Source organism: Pseudopipra pipra, chromosome W (assembly GCF_036250125.1).
Source record: "Pseudopipra pipra isolate bDixPip1 chromosome W, bDixPip1.hap1, whole genome shotgun sequence".
Classification (NCBI taxonomy): domain Eukaryota; kingdom Metazoa; phylum Chordata; class Aves; order Passeriformes; family Pipridae; genus Pseudopipra; species Pseudopipra pipra.
In genome coordinates this window covers 7,197,936-7,211,963 of record NC_087580.1, presented here as the reverse complement: position 1 = coordinate 7,211,963, position 14,028 = coordinate 7,197,936, and the positions used below count along the sequence as shown (strand labels likewise).

The 14,028-nt window shown below is 52.8% G+C and overlaps 3 long non-coding RNA genes across 3 annotated transcripts; all 3 read left to right on the top strand.

Moving 5' to 3' along the window:
• Positions 1-482: 482 nt before the first annotated feature.
• Positions 483-1,642, top strand: LOC135406265 (uncharacterized). The gene is made up of 3 exons (XR_010426243.1): positions 483-699; positions 788-894; positions 1,600-1,642. It is a non-coding gene; the product is annotated as an uncharacterized LOC135406265 (long non-coding RNA).
• Positions 1,643-2,148: 506 nt separating this feature from the next.
• Positions 2,149-3,386, top strand: LOC135405168 (uncharacterized). Its single transcript, XR_010425767.1, has 3 exons — positions 2,149-2,347; positions 2,816-3,097; positions 3,356-3,386. It is a non-coding gene; the product is annotated as an uncharacterized LOC135405168 (long non-coding RNA).
• Positions 3,387-3,454: 68 nt separating this feature from the next.
• LOC135405941 (uncharacterized) lies at positions 3,455-6,646 on the top strand. Its single transcript, XR_010426116.1, has 3 exons — positions 3,455-3,591; positions 5,264-5,396; positions 6,598-6,646. It is a non-coding gene; the product is annotated as an uncharacterized LOC135405941 (long non-coding RNA).
• The last annotated feature ends 7,382 nt before the right edge of the window (positions 6,647-14,028 follow it).

The following is a 14,028-nucleotide window of genomic DNA, read 5'->3' as shown; positions in this document are numbered from 1 at the left end:
TTCTGCCCTCTGGCTCATCAGGGCAGGGTTGCAGCAGCAGCACCAGCAGCAGCAGCAGCAGCAGGAGGAGCAGAGTCCGGGCAGGGTCCCCAGGGTGCTGGGTACAGACACAGCTTGGGCTCGTCCTTTGTCTGTCTGGGTTAAGAGCGTCTGTTTAATTTTTAGGACACCTCTACATCTGGCTTCAGCCAATGGCCATGCAGATGTCGTCAGATATCTGCTAAGAAAGAACAGCCAGCCCAACCTCGCTGACAACTTCAAGAGAACAGCCCTGATGAAGGTGTGTGGAATGCCTTCTGAGCTTGGAGGTGGGGCTCAGTGCTGGGGTGTTAAAGGGGAGGTGTCTGGCAGGATTCCTTGCAGGGCAGGGCCATAGAAACACACCTATTGCAATGGGCACGGCACAGCCTCTGTTAGCTGATCTTTGAAGGTGGTCTTCTATGGCAGCACTCAGGAGCTGAGGGCGTTGTGACAGAGGGGGATGGAAAAGTTGGAAGCCTTTCCCTTTTGGTGTGTTGTTGCCAGGCAGTCCAGCAGGAGCAGGAAGAATGTGTTGCTGTTCTGCTGGAACACGGTGCCGACCCCAATCTGGCAGACGCTGATGGCAACACTGCCCTTCACCTGGCTGTGCTCTCTAAAAACACAGCTGTAGCAGGGCTGTTACTGGAGCATCATGCCAACAGTGATGCTCAGAACCAGGTAACCTTGGCACGTGGCTAAAGCTGCTCTTTCCAAGAGCTGCAGAGCTTGTCTGTGTCTTTCTAATGGGGATTCTTTCTCCTTTTAGTGGGGATTTACCCCCTTCAAACTTGCAGCCTTGCAACAGCACGAGGAGATTCTGGAGTGCCTTGTGAACAAAGCAGCTGACAGGCCTGCTCAAGCCCAGGGGGAAAGGTGAGGGCTTTGTCAAAACAGCTCCCGGGTGTTCTGGGTAGTCTGCAAGTGTGACCCAGACGAGGGGCGTGGCAATGAGCTGGGAAAAAGAAGGAGCAGCCCCGTGGAAGCAGTTCCCCGTGGGACTGGTGAATGCAGGTCTGCCCTTGGCTGCTCTCGTCCCTCAGGGGCTCTCGTCCTTTGCCCGCTGAGGTCTGCAAGAAAGCCTTGTCTGTGGTGCCCTCCCCCCACCCAGAGCCAGAGCCCCGGGGAAACTTGCCAGTAGCTCAGCAGCGTGGCTGCTCTGCAGGCCAGGGGGGTTTGAGGCACGGCAGAGTTGGGGCGTTCAGTGCTCTGAAGGGAAGCGTTGGGGGAAAGAGAAGCAACACTGTCCCAGGGGACACGAGGGGCTCCGAGCACAGAAGGAGAAAACTTCCTGCCATGGAGATGGTCAGGGGGTCGAAGGGCTTGCCCTGGGAGTTTGTGCAGCCGCATCTGGGGGGACTTGGAAGAGCAGTGCAAGGAGCCCTGAACAGCACGGCCTGAGCTGGTAGTTGAGGCTGCTTTAGGGAGGCCCCTTGTAAGAGAAATTCTCCAATGCTTCCATGGACTTGGCTTTGCTTTCCCGGAGCTTGTAGGAAAGGGGGGAAGAGCTGTTTTGGGAGCAAGCAGGGGAAAAGTGATGCAGGATCAGACATGTTTCTGATGAAATTTTGCATGCTTTAGGACTGCTCTTGTGGTTCCTGGAAGCCATGGGGCTCACCTGGAGGAAGATAATCTGCGCTTGCAGGAGGAGCTGGACAGGGCTGAGCCGGAGGTATGGAAAGCCTGTCCCCACAGGGAGAAACCTGGGGGTGCCTGTTGCTTCCTATCCATCCTGAAAACGGACAAACCAGTGTTCATTGTGTTCATTGGGGAGTAGAAGTGAAGCTTTGAAGGGACTTGAATGGATTGCAGTTCTTTGGGCCGAGGGGATGCACACAGACATGCAGCACCTGAGTTCTTCAGCAGCAGCTGGCTCCTCTCTGGAAAAGCTCCCCTGACAACTGTGGATTCTTCCCGTGGTTTTACAGCTGCAGGAGGAGGAAGAAAAGCATCTTCAGTCTGAGCATTGTGTTCCTGACTTGAAGAGTGCCTTGGATGCCAAGAAAAGAGAGGCAATAACTTCCTCCCAGGAACTGCAGGACCTCCTGGAAGAAGACGTGCAACAGTAAGAGAGTAACCCAGTGAAGCGAGGGGTCTGTGGCTTTGGGGGATTGGGTGGAAACAGGGGGAGAGTCAGTGGGATTTTGAAGGACACTTCTGCTGTGGCTTCTGTTCCTTAGCACAGTTTGTCTGGCATTGGATTTTCTGGTAATAAGAGCTGTATTTCTTCTTAAGCTTTGCAAGTGAGAACAGCAGATTGGAAGGCACTGTCCAGCAGCCAAGCGAGAGCGTTGAAGCCCTTCCGAGAGCCCTGCAAGCCTCTGCCTCAGTAAGCTGGTGCTAAATTTTCCTTTTTGTGACTCTTGAGCCTAGTTGCCTATTTCTGTGGGGCAACTGTCAGATGAAGTTTTCCTGGAGAGCCTGGGGAGCTCAGTTTCTGCCTTCTCCTCAGCAGAGGCTGCTCAGAAAGCAGCCTGGTCCTTTCCCCAGCTGCTACAAAAGCCCTGAGGGTATTTGGTGTGCTGGACACTGGAGGAATTCTTAGATTCTAAATGAGGAGTTTCATCATGAGCTCCAAGGGACCCAGAAGTATTGTTGCCAGAAGTGTCTCCCAAATTCTTAAGTTTTTAGGTGTAAAGTTTCTTCTTTCTGTGGGGGAATCTTTCAAGTGTTTTCTAGGCTGGTTTCCAGTAGATGATAAATACAGTTGCCATGGCCACCCCCTTGAGAGATTTTCTCAGAATTCACTGCCTTTAGATCACGCTGAGTTTCCTTTTCTTTTTTTTTCTGTGCACAGGGTGGTGAACTTTCCCAGCAGCTGGACATGGAGCCTGGAACAGGCATGCAGCTCGAGGCCCTAAACCAGGCTTTGCAAGAAGAGCTGTCCACTCTGCTTGGGAAGTGTGAACAACTGGAGAAGAGCAAATGTCAGCTGCAAGAAGAGGTGACAAAACTCCACCACCATTTGGAGACTTTGGTGCTGGATGGCAGCCAAAGAGAACAGTGTACAAGAGAGGTGGCAGAAGGAGCTGACCAGGAAAGAAGTCCAAAGCTACAAGAGGTCAGCCTCGTTTTGCAAGTAAGTGAATTTCTCCCCAGTGTCCACAGGCTCTTCATTAGGAGCTTGGAAGCAGAGTGCTCATTTGGGCTTCTTTCCCACTGCAAAGAATTGTTTGCCCTGGTAGCTCCTGGGTTGTGCCTTGGTTGCTGCTGGGAGTGAGGAGGCAGAGCCGCCTCTCTGAGTAAGGCTGGGCCCTTGGAACTGGGTGTGTGCAATTTTGTGCTGGGCAGAGCTCTCTTTTTCTTGTGGTGGTTGAAGGTGCACTGTCTCCTTCAGGCACAGGCAGCCCACCAGGCCCCACTAGGACAAATTGAAGACAGTCATTGTGTTTCCATGAGAATCCAGTTGGAAAAAAGGATTAGAGATCTGGAAAGTGAATTGGAGAGGATCAAAAACACCCAACAAGAGAGTGCTTCTCGTAAAGAAGCAGCACAGGGAGGGATGGAAGTGTACAAAGAGCTGTATCTGGAGGAAGTGAAAACCAGAAGATGCCTTGCCAAGAAACTGGAAAGGTAAGTCCTTGCTTGTTTAGAGAGGTAATGAGAGAGTCCTTTTTCTTCCTGCATTTTCCTTGGGAATCCATCTTCTCCATCTGGCCAGCATTATTGCCCTCCATTGGCCACCAGGGTCTGATGGAGTTGCCAAGACCCTCTCCTTGATATTTGAAAAGTCGTGGCAGTCAGGGGAAGTCCCAGGTGAGGGGAAAAAGGGAACCCCACTGTGCCCATCTTTGAAAGGGGTAGAAAGGAGGGCCCTGGGAACTGCCAACCTGTCAGCCTGCCCTCTGTGCCTGGGGAGGTGATGGAAAAGATCCTTCTAGAAGCTCTGTCAAGGCACGTGGATGACAGGGAGGTGATTGGAAGCAGCAGCACAGCTTCGCCAAGGGCAAGTCCTGCTTGACCGACCTGGTGACCTTCTAAGATGGAGTGACTGCCTCAGTGGACAAGGGCTACCCATGTCATCTCCCTGTCATTCTGGGAAGCCTTTGACACAGTCCCCCACAACATCCTTCTCTCCAAAGTGGAGAGAGACAGACTGGATGTGTGGACTGTTTGATGGATAAGAAATTGGTGAACAGTCCCATGCAGAGGTGGTGATCAATGGCTCAGAGTGCTGAGGGCCATCAGTGCCGAGTGGTGTCCCTCAGGGGTCTGGACTGGGCCCAGTGTTCTTTAATGTCTTCACTAATGATCCAGAGGAAGGGCTGGAGTGCGCCCTCAGCAAATTTGCAGCTGACACCAAGCTGAGGGGTGTGTTTGACACAGCTGATGCCATCCAGAGGGCCCTGGACAAGCTGGAGAAGTGGGCCCATGGCAATCTGCTGATGGTTTACCAAGAGCCAGTGCAAGCTGCTGGCCGTGGCTCAGGGCAGCCCCTGTATCAGTGCAAGCTGGGTGGTGAAGAGGGGCAGAGCAGCCCTGCCGAGAAGCCCTTGGGCTGGAGGAGAGGCCGGACATGAGCCGGCGATGTGCGCTCGCAGCCCAGAGAGCCAATTGTGTCCTGGGCTGCGTCCAAGGCAGCGTGGCCAGCGGGTGGAGGGAGGGCATTCTGCCTCTCTGCTCTGCCCTTGGGAGAGCCCAGCTGGAGGGCTGCATCCAGCTCTGGGCTCCTCAGCACAGCAAGGACCTCCAGCTGTTGGATTGAGCCCAGAGGAGGCCACCAAGGTGCTTGGAAAGATGGAGCACCTCTGCTAGGAGGAAAGGCTGGGACAATTGCAACCCTTCAGCCTGGAAAAGAGAAGGCTTTGGGGTGACCTAATTGTGGCCTTTTGGGGTGTGAAGGGAGCCTACAAGAAGGATGAAGAGAGTGCATTTAAAAGAGCAGGTAGTGAGAGGACAAGGGGGAATGGCTTCAAATGGAAAGAGAGTGGGTTTAGATTTGATCCTAGGAAGAAATTGGTTGCTGTGAGGGTGGTGAGGAACTGCAACCGGTTGCCCAGAGAAGCTGTGGATGCCCCATGGCTGGAAGTGTTCAAGGCCAGGTTGGATGGGGTTGTGAACAAGCTGGTCTGGTGGAAGGTGTCTCTGCCCAGAGCAGGAGGCTTGGAACTGGATGATCTTTAAGGTCCCTGCCAAGCCAAGCCATTCTAGGCTTGGATGCTGTCTGTGCTGTTTCTGTGAGACCGTGGGGGAAAGGCTGGTTCTTCCTGTGTTTCATGGTTTTCTTGACTAATTTGCTGTGCAGGCTGGAAAAGCTTCTGAGGATAGAGAGGAGGAAACTCCGGGTTAATGAAGAGAAAGGAAGTCAGTCCCAGCTGGAAGAAATGAAGAAGAGATATTCTGAAAAGGTCAAGGAAGTCGATGGATTCCAAAGAGAGGTGAGCTGTGCTCTGGGTGGTGCTCTTTGGTTGTGGTGTTCCTTCTTTTGAAAGCTGGGAGATGCTTTCCCTCTATTTCTTGTCATGTGGATGTTTTTATTCCCTTGGCTGCATTTTGGATGTGATGGGCTTTTCTTAATGCTCCTCCTGCTGTTCCAGTGGGAGATGACTCGAACTAATCCGGGGTAGTTCTCCTTCTGGGGAAAGATGCAAATGTTGAGGGCAAAGCAGTAGGTGTAAGGGCTGATGGAGGCCAGGCTGTCCTGCAGAGGAGGGGCAAGCCAGGAGTGGCAGCCAGCCTGGCAGGGTGTGTGAGCTGAGGGGCCAGGGAGCCGTCCCACAGGCCCTGAGCAAGAAGAGCAGAACAGGTCCCCTGAGAGTGAGCGGGGTCAGCCAAGAGTGCAGATCCCCCGGCTGGGCCTGAGGGATGGGCAGGTCTGCCGTCCTGGCAGGACATCACGTGCATGGGCTGAGAGCAGTGGGGCCCAGCTCAGGCCTGGCTGCAGCTGGAGGGAGGCTGTGACAGCGTCCTCTGGGTGTGCCAGATGAATTGCTGCCCTGGCAGAGAGGGGAGGAACAGCACTGTCACTGGCAGGGCACCATCAGCCCCTGAGCCCTGTCTCAGGCACGAGCTGAGCAGGAGGCACTTGAGGTTTGGCTTTTCTCCTCAGTGTTGTTGCTGCCCAGGGCACGAGGAGGACAGGGGCCTCCCAGGGGAAAATCTGTCCCTTCTTGCTCACGGGGAGCTGTTTCAGCCCATCCTGTGGTGGGGAGCCAGAAGGACTGTTCCCAGCAGTGCTGTTGAGGCTGCTGTGCCTGTGCAGCAGTGGCACAGAACCTCTGATCCCTTCTCCGCTCGTCACTCGGATCCGTTGCTAAAGCGGCGTCTGTCAGAGCCACGCTTGGGTTTGAAGGCATCCCTGTAGAATGGCTTCCTGCCTTTGCAGTCATTCCTTTGGAGTCCAGAAGCGTGGAGCATTTTTGCATGAGGAACTCCAAAAGCCTGGGAAGCTGAGGAATTCTACGGCAAATGATGGGAAAGCTGTTCTTGCTGGAAAAGAAAAGCCTGGTTGCACTTTGTGTCTAGTCCTGAGCCAGCAGATGATGAATAAAGTCTCCCTGGCCACCCTCTTTTGGGGTTTTCCCAGAATTCACCTCCTTTACACCACACTGAGCTCCTTTTTTTATTTTCTGTCTGCAGGTTGCTGAACTTTCCCAGCAGTTGGACAGGGAACGTGAACAGTGCACGCAGCTGGAGGCCAAAAACCAGGCTTTGCAAGAAGAACTGTCTGCCCTGCGTGGCGAGTGCGAGAACCTGGCCATGGACAAATGCCAGCTGCAAGAAGAGCTGGCAAAACTCCACCATCATTTGGAGACCAACGTGGTGGATCGCAGCCAACTCGAACAGTGCAAAAGAGAGGTGGAAGAACAAGCAGACCAGGAAATAAGACAAAAACTCCAGGAAGTCAATGAGTTTTTGCAAGTAAGTGAATTTCTCCCCAGTGTCCACAGGCACTACGTAAACTTCTCTTGTGGCCATGGTGTTTGGTCTTTTTCTTTTGCTCCTGTATTCTGTGGGTTAGCTTCTGTCTTTGCTGAAGGCAGTGGCAGAAGGCAATCTGGTTGGGCAGGAGTGCTGTCATGGGTGTGGAATGTGCCGGCAGGTCCCTGAATCCAAAGGCTACCCAAGGCAGATTCCCACTTTGCAGTGCTTGGGGGGATCTCTGTGCGCTGCTCTGCTTCTCACTGCTCATCCTTGAATGGGTTTGGCAACTTGCAGCTGTCATGGCCAGACCTACAGGTGCTGCTTTGTCCTTGGAGGGGGGAAGGTGCTCAGAAAAGGAGTCACTGAAATTCCAGGGATGGCAGGGAGGGGGTGGAGGTGGAGGTGGAAGCTCTTCTTGTCTTTGAAGAATCCTTTTGGAAATGCCCTGTCCTACAGACCCAGTGTCTCTTCATTAGTAGCTTTGAAGCAGAGTGCTCATTTGGGCTTCTTTCCCACTGCAAAGAATTGTTTGCCCTGGCAGCTCCTGGGTTGTGCCTTGATTGCTGCTGGGAGTGAGGAGGCAGAGCCGCCTCTCTGAGTAAGGCTGGGCCCTTGGAACTGGGTGTGTGCAATTTTGTGCTGGGCAGAGCTCTCTTTTTCTTGTGGTGGTTGAAGGTGCACTGTCTCCTTCAGGCACAGGCAGCCCACCAGGACACCTTAGAAGAAATCAGAGCCAGTCATGTGGACTCACTGAAAAAACAATTAGAAGACAGAATTAGAGATCTGGAACGTGCACTGGGAAGGACAAAAAGCAACCAAGCAGAAAGACCTTTTCCAAAAGAATCCACCCAGGCAGAAGTGGACAAGTACAAAGAACTGTATCTGGTGGAAGCCAAAACCAGAAAAAGCCTCGCCAAGAAACTGGAAAGGTAAGTCCCTGCTTTTTTGGACTGGTAAGAACAGACTCCTCTTTCCTCCTGCATTTTCCTTGGAAATCCCTTTTCTACATCTGGCCAGCGTCAGGTTTGAAAGCAGAACGTGGCATCTTTGTGGGGAAAGTTCCTTCAGAGCCTTCCCTTCCTCAGACCTGTCTTCCTTTCTCTTTAGAGTTCCAGCAGTAACCCCACAGCAGCACCACTGTGGCATTATTGGTGTCTTTTCAAGTTGAGGTTGTTTTAGCAGGCAATCTTTTTGCCAGTCTCTCCTCTCCTCATGCCGTGGGTGACAGAGAAGATGAATCTTGTGCCCTTTCCTGTTTGAATAAGGAGAGGCCTCTGGGAGAAGAGAGTTGGATTCTGTGAATCCAAAATAAGGCGGCTCTTTCTTGGCTTCTGTTTTGGCAGCGGGTCTGAGGGTTGAGCTTTCCTTGAGAAGGCCAGGGTAGCCCAGAGTTCTTCTGGAGGTGACACTGGCTGCTCCTTGCACTTGGTGTGATTTCTTAGAAACAGGCCCTGTGAACAAGCTCAGATCAAAGGATGTGCTTGTTTTGGACGCTCTTCATGCCCTTGGCTTTTAGAAGTCGAGTAGTAGCCAAGGCTGTGGAGGGGAACTTTGCAAAAGCCTTCCTGCCAGAGATGACTCTGTGTGTGCTTGTGAATGTTTCAGAGCTACTGAGAGACTTGCAGTGGCCAACACCAAGCTCTTTTTGGAGTGCCACAGAAGCAGATCTGCGGTCCCAAGCAGCGCTGTCAGCGGAGTTCTGGCTGCAAGTCCACTTCTGGATTCACCTGGCCTGGGACATCTTGGCATCAGTTTGGGACTGAGCAGAAGTCTGGCTCTCAGAACACCACCCAGACACCTGTGGTAAAGCCCAAGACTTCTGCTCATCAGGTTGGTACAGATTTTCCAGAGTGGTCAAAGGCCAAAAAGATTGAAATGGAAGCAATGAGCTGTGGAACTCCATTCTTTTCCAAGAGAAACTGTGGGAAAGAGCTCTGTGGCACAGGAACCTCCCACCTAAGTTCTACCCTAAATTTACACGTAGTAATCTTCTGTAGCCTGTGGGGTTTGGCAGGAAGCCAACTCCAACCGGCTACAGATGGTTTTGGTGTCAGCAGTGGGATTGTTTTGGTTCCTTTGGTTTTGTTGTGGGAACATTGTCTGGGAAAGCTGCCAAGAGCAGGTTTGTTTTGTCAGCATCCACCATTGTTTTGGGACACTCCTGGGAGAGCTGCCAAGAAGGATTTTGTTTATCTAAACATAGCTTTGTTTAGGAACAAGGAGAAAGAAAAATAATAACAATGGCCTTTTTACTAATTTTTTCCTGATTCTTGCTGGTTTTGTGCCTGTCCCAGGACATCCTGTAAGGGACCGTTCAGATGGATGGAACGAATTGCTTCCTTTCCTTAATTTCGACATCCACGGACTAGTAGCCAGTTTCCTTAATGGTGGCCTTCAAGGTTTGGTAGCAAAGACTCCAAGATCAGCTCTAACCCATCCCTACATTGTTCAGCGACAATGATCCTAGTGGTGAAGGCAGCGAAAATGCTACTTAAAATTGGAGAGGTGGTGCTGCATTGGTCCCCTTCTTGTACGAAAGGAATCGCTGGAGCTTTGGGGACAAGAAGTGCCAACGGCCACGACAACTGTGCACAGGCAACAGTATCGGAGGAACCGAGATGCTGTGACCCCCATCCATCCATCCAGTACATCCATGACATCATTGTGTGGGGGGACACAGCAGAAGAAGTTTTTGAGAAAGGACAGAAGATCATCCAGATTCTCCTCAAGGCCTGTTTTGCCATCAAGAAGAGTAAGGTCAAGGGACCTGCCCAAGAGATCCAGTTCCTAGGGGTGAAATGGCAAATGGACGACACCAGATACCAACAGACGTCCTCAACAAGATTGTAGCAATGGCTCCACCCACAAACAAGAAAGAAACCCAAGCTTTTCTGGGAGCCATTGGCTTCTGGAGGATGCACATCCCAGAGTACAGCCAGATGGTGAGCCCTCTTTACTTTGTGACCCGTGAAAAGAACAATTTCCAGTGGGGTCCTGAACAACAACAAGCTTTCAGGCAGATCAAGCAAGAGATTGCACATGCCGTGGCTCTTGGAGCAGTCAGGACAGGACCAGAGGTAAAGAATGTCCTCTACTCTGCAGCTGCAGATAAAGGTCCCTCCTGGAGCCTCTGGCCAAAGGTGCCTGGTGAGACGTGAGGGCGACCACTGGGTTTCTGGAGCCAAAGCTACAGAGGTTCTGAGACCAATTCCACCCCTGAGGAGAAGGAAATCTTAGCAGCCTATGAAGGCACACGAGCAGCTTCAGAGGTAATTGGTACCAAAGCACAGCTCTTCCTGGCACCCCAGTTGGGACCCCAGCATGCAAAGTGTAACTAGATAAGGGAAAAAGGGGTAGGGTTTATCCATTTTAGGGAAAGGGTGACCAAAAGGGAAATACTGCAATGCAGCAAACTTTGGCCAATCGGGGAGCGGGGTCTAAGGATACAGACATCAAGGGGAGTTTTCATCAAACAATTTCAGGGGACAAACAAGGGAAAAACTACAAGAAATGTTAAGACACAACCGTAAAACTCGAAAGGCATTGGGTCTGAACTTCTTGACAACTTCATCCAGGGCTTTCATCCTCTGGAGGGTCACACATTTCTTGTTGTCTTCTCCAGCTTTCAGATTCAGCAATGTCCTCACTCCTGACAGACCAGGGTCCCCTTTCCAGAGTAATGGAGGAGCACCGTGATTTTTTAATCCAAAATTCCCGGATTTGAATGAAATGCTCTGGAAAGGCTCTGGAAATCATTGGGTGTTCACAGTGAGTCTCTGGTTTCCCATCCCCTGCTTCAGATGTGAAAACATGTTCCTTGCAGTCGGAATGTAAACTCATCAGCTCCATTAAACTTGGGCACTATATCCCATCATCCAGATCATCAATGAAGATGTTCACCAGGAATTGCTGATCACTGGCCTCCAGCTGGATGTTGCATTCCTGATCACCACCCTGGCCAGCAGATTTCAACCAGCCTGCTGTCTGCTCATCCAGCCCATACTTCATGGGCTTCTCTGTGAGGGAGCCCTGTCTGTGTCCACTAGTACACACATTCATTTGGATTTAAAACAATCAAACAGAAGTGAGAGTTTTAAGAGCAGAATTATTTTTCAAAGGGAAATAGAAGGGTAAGAGTTTTCAATTTTAATGATCATGTTTTACATGATGCTAATTGACATCTAGTAGAAATGAGAGAGCACCTTAAGAGACAAATCTACATTCTCTGTTTATGCCTCTGAATTACAGGTATGGCTTTGATGGAACGAGTGCCTTCAAGCTCCATTGGCAGGCACTGTTTGAAAACTATTTGGGTGATTTTGGATAAGAAATGAAAGATGCAACAGCAGGAAGCCATTCAGCAATCCCTGACAAGGGAGGTCCACTGTCAATTGCTGGGAGGGCCCCCACCTGTTTCTTTTAATGGTGCTCCCAAATCCCACCCCTTGGACCTCCCATCCCATCCTTTTTGGTCCCCTCAGGCATCTCCTCCCCAGGATCTGCTCTGTGTCCTACCCAGGGTCCCCAAACATCCTCCCACTGATCATTCCCAAAGCTTTTCTTTCCATCTTTCCCCTCAGACCTTTGCCTTTCACCCAGGCCACTGCCCTGGTACCTCCCAAGACCATTCCTTGCCTCCCTCTCCACTCCCAACCATCTCCCAGTGCCCTCGTTTTTGTCCTCCTCCATCCTCCTCCTCCTGTCCCCACCAAGCCTCTCCCTTGCAGTCCCCATGTCCCTACACTTGAATTCCTTTCCCCTCCCCTGTATCCCACACAGGGCCCCTTCAACACCCCAATCCCAGTCCCGTGGGCTCCCCAGTTCCCCCCAGTTCAGCATCTTTGGGTCCCCCCCAACCTCCCCCCACCCTCCCTGCAGGCCCTGAATTCCCCTGGCTCTCCTTGTCTCCATCCCCACCCTGGGCCCTGCAGGCACAGGGGTTGGAGGTGAAACTGGGTGCAGTGGGGTTGGGGGAGCAGAAGGGATTTTCCCCCTCAGACGGGGGCAGCCCTGGGCTGGGGGGGGCTGGGGACACCCGTGTTCCTCCCCCAGCCCCACAGGGGCCAATCCTGCTTAAACTTTTGCTCTCCTTGCCCAGGCACTCTTGGCAGGAACCCAAAATGATCTGCGGGAGGTGAGTGGGCCGGGGGGACTGGAGGGCATCCAGTCTGGGAACTGGGGGACACTTTGGTCCCCCCATCCCTCGCTGGCACCGGGGACATCCCAGTGACCAGCCAGGGCTCCTGGTCTCTCTCCAGGTGGATTTAGTGGAAGTTGGGATCCTGAAGATGGCTCAGGTGGGTACCAGGAGTTCTGCCTGAGTTGGGTCCTCCCCTCACATGGCCATGACACTTCTGACCATCCCAGTCTGCCCCAGTATACCCCAGTGCACCTTCCCAAGGATTCCATTTCTTCCCCCAGGCTCCCAGTACATCCCACTGCACCCAGTGTGTCTCTGAGCCTGTCTTTGTCCCCAGCCCCCTGTGGTTGAGAAGGTGCTGGGTCCTGTTGGTGAGAAAGGCGTGGCTGCATCCCTGGATGTCTGAGGTGAGCAGTGCCTGCAGGGAGAGGGGTCAGGACAAGGCCCCTCTCATGTTGCAGTGGACTTTGGGGGTGACGTTTGGGGCTCTGTCTTTCAGGCCTGGTGGTGACACCCGTGCCCTGTCCCCCTCCAGCAGCATGAGGAGATGATCATCCCTGATTTCCCTCAGAGCCCAGGGCCATTTCCCCTGAATGATCAATAAATCCCTTCAGCAAAGCTACTCTGCTTGATCTTGTGTGTGTGTGTTCCCATCTCCATGTGTGTGTTCCCATCTCCATGTGTGTGTTCCCATCTCCATGTGTGTGTTCCCACCTCCATGTGTGTGTTCCCATCTCCATGTGTGTGTTCCCATCTCCATGGGTGTGTTCCCACCTCCATGTGTGTGTTCCCACCTCCATGTGTGTGTTCCCACCTCCATGTGTGTGTTCCCATCTCCATGTGTGTGTTCCCATCTCCATGTGTGTGTTCCCATCTCCATGTGTGTGTTTCCATCTCCATGGGTGTGTTTCCATCTCCATGGGTGTTCCCATCTCCATGGGTGTGTTTCCATCTCCATGTGTGTGTTCCCATCTCTGTGCCTGCATTCCCATGTCCATGTCCCCTCCTTCTCCAGCCCCTGCACACCCGGAGCCTCTCTGGCCGCTCCCCTGCCATGAGCAGAGAGGCTCAGGGGGCTCCTGGGGGTCTCTGCACACGAGATCCCCTTCACCCCCTCCATGTGCATCCTGAGCAGTGCAGGTTGGGGCATCATGGAATGTCCCTGCTGGGGGCTGGGACAGGCAGGGGGCACACGGGGCAGCCCCTGGAGCACCTGGACCTCCCTGTGCTCTGGGAGGGATGGGAAAGGGGATCAAAGGAGCCAGCGGGTGTCAAATGCCCCCAGATCTCAAGGGCCAGGCTTGGGGCTGAAGGGATGGAGAGCAGCCCTGCATCCAAGGCCATGGGGATAGTGGGGGATGAAAAGCAGGATGGGAGCCAGCAATGGGAGCTCACAGCCCACAACCCCCCGTGTCCTGGGCTCATCCCACAGCGTGGGCAGCAGGGGAGGGGGGTTCTGCCCCTCTGCTCCACTCAGCTGAGACCCCTCCTGCAGTGCTGCCTCCAGCTCTGAGCTACCTCAGGGTGTGGTTTTCTGTTGAGGAGGAAAAGGCAGGACTGAGTCAGGTCAGACTCTATTGGCAAAATGTGTCTCTTTTCAGGAAGACCTCTCTGCATCCCCCTCCCCTGAGCTCTGGGTTTTGCTGGCTGATGGGGGCTTTGAGAGCAGGGACCCTGTGACAGGCTCCCGAGGAATCCTCCTTGCTGTGAGAGGCAACTCAGGACACCGGGTGATCCGAGATTAAATGTGCCTGTGACACATCAAAGCATCTCCAGCCCTGCTGTTCACAGTTTGCCCAACTGCAGAGCAGAGCTGAGGGGATTTGCTGTAGTTTTGTTACAGTTTCACTTGGCACATTTAGAAGTAAATTTGGATGGCTGAAATCCCTGACATTTCTGATGTTCTCCAAGTGAAATCTTGTGGGTCCTGGGAGGCAAAGGGATGGTCTCAGTGCAGAGAGAAGAACTACGCTGGCCATCACTCCTGTTCTCAGCCGCCCCTCGCT